Source organism: Prionailurus viverrinus, chromosome B3, assembly GCF_022837055.1.
Source record: "Prionailurus viverrinus isolate Anna chromosome B3, UM_Priviv_1.0, whole genome shotgun sequence".
NCBI classification, from domain to species: domain Eukaryota; kingdom Metazoa; phylum Chordata; class Mammalia; order Carnivora; family Felidae; genus Prionailurus; species Prionailurus viverrinus.
The window spans coordinates 78,023,384-78,029,189 of record NC_062566.1 but is presented as its reverse complement, the minus strand read 5'-3'; the positions used below and the strand labels follow the sequence as shown (position 1 = coordinate 78,029,189).

The window sequence follows — 5,806 nt, the reverse complement described above, 5'->3', positions numbered from 1 at the left end:
GAGATCTGTTGTTAGACATTTAAGACTAGACTTGCTGAAGCTCACTTCAATTCTACTTTATATTATTAAAAGCAAGTTTAATGAGTACATTCAACTTCAAAGTTCCAAGCTGTCAATGCCATATTTAAGAGAATATATCTCCTGCCCTCCAGAAACTTTCTTTTCTAAAATAGAAATACACAGAATACTTGAAGAAGACTTGCACAGTAGGTTACCTTAGAATGCATATAAATCTGTTTTCAATATTTTGTCTTTAAATGTGTAAGTCCAGAAGTTTGGTTTGCATGCGTGAGAGACAAATTTCTTATTGGACCTGCTTATCTCCATGTTCATTAAGGACCTTGAGCAAAATATAAGTTTATGCACTCATTAGTAATTCAGATTTCATTACTGTATTCTTTCAGTTAAAATCTTTACATGCTGGCAGCTGTTTTGAAATATTTTGAAAGTTGTTTTGGCACTCATCCAACTAAAAGGGCTCCAGTTAACATTAAACTGGATACTTTCTCATTTTATATTCTCCTCCCCCCCCGAAATCTACATATTAGTGTATGTAGAGATCTAGAAAGACTTTTACGATCTTTTAACCCTCAATACGTACATATGATATATACACAGCTATCACAATTACATATTTACATCTTCATCCTTGTTGTCACTGTAAAACTACGCCTTTTTCTCATGTGATAAAAATATCTATTCTCTGGAAATTCATTTCCATGTACTTAGAGTTAAATGGTTTGACTTTGAATTTTTACTACTGCCTGTCAGAAGCTACCAAGGAAAGAGGGGCTATACGGCTTGATTGTATCTAATGTTTGTGTTACTTTGGTCAGATATTTAAGAGGAAAATAAAACAGTACATAGAGATTAGGATAATATGAAGCAAAACAAAATAAATAGAAAGAAAATATAGTATGTCATGAATAAGGTAAGAGATGTTTTACTCCGAAATGTTGAGTGTTTTAGCAAAGTGATCACAATGCAAAGAGAGATTTTCTTTTTCTATTTAAAAAAAGACAAAACAAAAACAAAACCTCCTGTGATCATTTACTACAATCTGTGAGATGAGTCTTCATTGTAGGAAGAGCCATGAGTTAAAATGAAGATCCCTCCATACCAGGGGAAGGAGATCTTACATTCTGTAGAGGGGTTAAATATTTGATTTAAACAATTTTCCATCTTTGCTCCTCAATCCAAACTGAATTCAAGCTCTTACTGCTAAATTTGCCATGCTATTAATATGTCCTCTAGTCTGTTCAAAAGCAAGACTATAATGTCAGGGGAGGAAAAAAAGTAACATAAACTTAGCAATATACACTTTCTGGATATTCCAGAAGAGAAACTAAGGAATTAAGAGAGAATATCTAATAAATCATTATTTATAATATATGTATGTTCATATATAATATATAAGGAGAGTACTGAGAATTTTTCATATTAATACTACCTATATCAAATACTGAATATCTCAAGCTATTATGCTAAACTAATTCTCAGAGGACTTTATAAATATATAGCTAGAAAGAGAAGAGATTTAGTTAAGAGAGGAAATCCTTTAGCTATTTTCTAAATTCAGCAGCAGACAGTAAAGGAGGAGGAATTGTTTTAAAAAATTAGTGAGTAGGAAATGGTCTCAAATCCTTATGCTTTTTTTTTTTTAGTTATAATATTCACATTGTAGCACATATTATTCCAAAATGTCTGCAAATCAATTGAATCTAATATTTGTAATTTTGGAGGGGAATATTTAAAATCTACCTGTCATTATAAAGGAATCACAAATGTTGGTTCTAGTTGTTTCTTCTGTCAGCATGATTAGAATTTGCACAGAGCCCCTAAGTGTGTGTGGGTTGGTACTTGCACCACAGGTCCAGAGGCCATGCACCTTTGTATTTCAGTGAAAATTATACCTAGTGCTAACTGGAAATTTCATTTGTTTGCTTTGGTTCCTCCAGGTAGGCATATTTATTTAGCCAATGGACTCTTTTCTTCACTGAATTTTTGAGTGAATTTAATCATTATTAATTCAGTGACGGGTTGTTTAAAGGAGTGGCTATTGTTTTGGATTAATTTTTTTTTCAAAATAAAAACAACCATGCTAGATGAGTTTTTGCTTGAATTTTTCATTTTCTATAGGATATTTTATAAACCTAATCACACAGCAAATCAAAGGAATGGTTTTATTATGCTCCATGCTGAGTCAACCATTCTGTTTCTATTAAACTGCTAGGTTTCTTCACTTAGAAGAGTGATTCTGGAACTTTCTTGTGCATTAGAATCACAATAAAAACATATTAAAATACAGATTTCCGGGCCTTACCTTTACAGAATCTTATCCAAGATTATCCAAGATGGTGGTGAGGGGAGGATGCTAATAATTTGCATTTCTAACAAATTCCTAGGTGATACTGATATAGTTGGTCCATGCACCATATTTGAGAAGCACTTACCTGCAATGTTTACCACAGAAGGTTAGGATGGGAGGCCTAGATTCAGATCCTAACAATACACACTGATTGAGTGGGAAAGCTATTTAAACTCATTCAGCTTCTATAGCCTAACATGGCATTAATTCAGCCCAGCAAAAATGGATTTTCCTGTGCGGTGGGAATTCAGACACAGTTCCTTCCTTCAGGGAGCAAGAAGTTGATTAGCAGAGGCAAATACATAAAGAAATGAATTGCAACAAAGTATCCTAAGGGCAACAATAGATTCATGTGTAGAGCACAAAAGTGGCAAGTGGGGGAGGTTAGGAGTTGAACCAAATGAAAAGTAACAAAATATGGTCAGCAGCTTGGGGTGACAATCACCGGCACTCTGGGTTTGAATACAGTTCTACCTTTCACTGTTCTTGAGAAACAAGGTAAGTATATAAAGTACTTAGGACAGTTCCTGACTCATGTTAATTACTCAGTGAAAAGTAGTCATAGACATGACAACAATCTCTAAATTATCTTCTAAGATCTCTTCCTTGGAGATGGGACAGATCTTGATAATTACCCAGATAAGTTATGCAATACTGACATGCTCTATTTATGAATGTCTACAAGTCTAAAGAGTTATTTATTTTTTAATTTTTAAAAATTTTCTTTTCTTTTTTTAAATTTTTAAAAATTTTAAATGTTTATTTAAAAACAGAGACAGAGAGCATACAGTGTGAGTGGGGGAGGGACAGAGAGTGAGAGAGAGGGATAGAGAGAGAATCCCAAACAGGCTCCATGCTCAGTGGGAACCAACCTGGGGCTCCATCCCACCACCATAATATGACTTGAGTGGAAGTCAAAAGTCTGATGCTTAACTGACTAAGCCACCCAGGTGCCCTTTTTTATTTTAAAGTTTATTTATTTATTTTGAGAGAGAGAGAGAGAGAATGAAAAGGGGAGGGGCAGAAAGAGAGGGTGAGAGAGAATCCCAAGCAGGCTCCACACTGTCAGTGCAGAGCCTGATGCAGAGCTCCAACTCAGGAACTGTGAGGTCATGACCAGAGTCAAAATCATGAATGGGTTGCTTAAGTGACTGAGATACCCAGGCACCCCAAAAGACATACCTCAATTGTTTATAGTGGTCATCTATAGGTGGTGGATTGGCAGCGAGTTTTCTTTTCTCCACTGTCCTTATTTATTTTCCATCTTTGAGGCGTTTAAAACTAGATCAGAGAGAATTTCAGAGTCACCTTTAGAATGACTTACTCTCATTTTTGACTACTTCTGTTTTTTTCTTCCTTTTTAAACTCTGAGAGCACAGAAATATTTAATTATCCCATTAATTTCATTAGTTATTTTTTATCAGTTTAAACTTTTTCAGGTACATCTCATTTCTATTACAGTGAAAAAGTCTCCAAAATGATACTAGTTATTGATAGACGCGAGAGGACAGTCAACTGGGAAATACCTTTTGTTTTAAATGTTTATTTATTTATGTTGAGAGAAGGCGGGGGAGGGGCAGAGAGAGAGAGGGGAGAGAGAATCCCAAGTCACTGCAGAACCTGACATGGGGCTCAATCTCATTAACCATGAGATCATGACCTTAGCCGAAACCAAGATTGGATGCTTAACTGACTGAGCTACCCAGGTGCCCTTTTTCACCTTAAAGTTTATTTATTTATTTTGCAAGAGACAGAGAAAGAGAGCAAGCATGAGCGTGGGTGTGCAGAGAAAGAAAATTCCAAGCAGTTATTTATTTTAAACTCCAGGACATTATACCTGCAGTTATGAATGACTAATTTTTTTTTATCAAAATCAAGAAAGGTAACAGATAAAAATACTGCAAGTGTTCCATGGAGTTTTTACACTTTTTTAAAGGCTTCAAGTTCTAGTTTACACGAAGGGCAGTAAAATTCTGGCATTAACTGTGTGCAAGATGCATAGAGGCATAAAATAAAATAGCTTAACAAAGTGTAAATACAATACTATTGGTTATTAGAATGAAGACATTGGTTCTGTTTTTTGTTTTTTTGTTTGTTTTTTTTGTTTGTTTGTTTGCCAATCTTTTGGAATGAAGGAGGGTATGACTTGCTGTAAACTTTGACCAGAATATCCCTAGTGGAGTCATTCACAACTGCTTTTGTCTCAAGTCCCCTCTAACTCTTAAATGTTTTCGGGCCACTCAAAGAGCTTAGGATGATACATATCACATTTATCAATATTTAATGCAGTCAAAATTTAAATACATGTAGAAATGTCTTATTCATCAAGGTCATTTAAAAATGATAAAAAATGATGAACTCATTACATGTTAACATAAATAACATTTTCAATTAAAAATTAACTATTTTTCTCCAAACAAAAAAACCAGAAGAGTGATATTGTTTTATATTTTTGGTTTTCTCAAATACCTGGCTCTGTATAAGACAGCCAGACTCCCATATCTTTTCTGCATTCAATCTGTTATAGTATGTTGTTTTGGTTTAAGTATGTGAAGAAAATTCACTTCACACAGAGATATGTGTAAATACTAAAGAATTAATAACTGGATATTATTCTTTGTTATTACACCAACACTCATTAAGTAGTAATTTCTTTACCATACACATGTGGTTATGTTGTCAGGCCCAAGGGCCTCTTCCATCCTTGTCAAGGGGAGTGCTAACCTTTCACACAACACAGTAGTGATTTCTTAAAACTTAGCTGCACTGTAGAATCTGGAATTATAATAAGAAATTTGTTAGATTCTAATCATTGAAATCCATTGAACTATAGATTGTTTTTTGGTTGATGCATGACTTTGTATCATCAAGCAGTGATAATTTTTAAAACACTTTGACTGTATTCTGCAAATCTTCCAAATGTTAACACATTTCATTGCACAATATCAGAAAATCACATTTATTAAGATCACTACCCATCTGATCAGTAAAGTCCTTACATATTGGGAAGCTGTCAAGCTGACGATAGCAAATACAAGCTTCTTAAATACTAATTTTCACTTGGAATCTCAAATATTATTATTGGCAACCGAACTCTGTCAGTTGTATCTTCAAAGTCATAGATGCATTGTATTCATTTTCAAGAAAATGTCTGCCAAATACCCACATCTGAATAACCATAGTGTGTCAGTTATACTTTCAAGTATAAACAATGTTCCATGGGAAAAAAAAAACATGGCTAGCTCAGCTCATAATTCAAGAAATGGCACAAGTATTTTTTTGTTCCAATAGCACAAGTACTTTTTTTTAGAGACAGAGTTAGAAATTTGCAATAAGAGTACTTTATGTGTACTTCCCACTTCAGCAGAAAGAATATTTGGAAGATATGTGTTTAAAGGTCCAGATTGAATAAAGTTAATAATTCTTACTGCTTCATCA

General features: G+C 34.0%; 1 pseudogene; it reads right to left on the bottom strand.

The window, feature by feature from the left end:
* Window positions 1–5,027: 5,027 nt before the first annotated feature.
* LOC125169352 (uncharacterized) lies at window positions 5,028–5,106 on the bottom strand (annotated as a pseudogene).
* Between the last annotated feature and the right edge of the window lie 700 nt (window positions 5,107–5,806).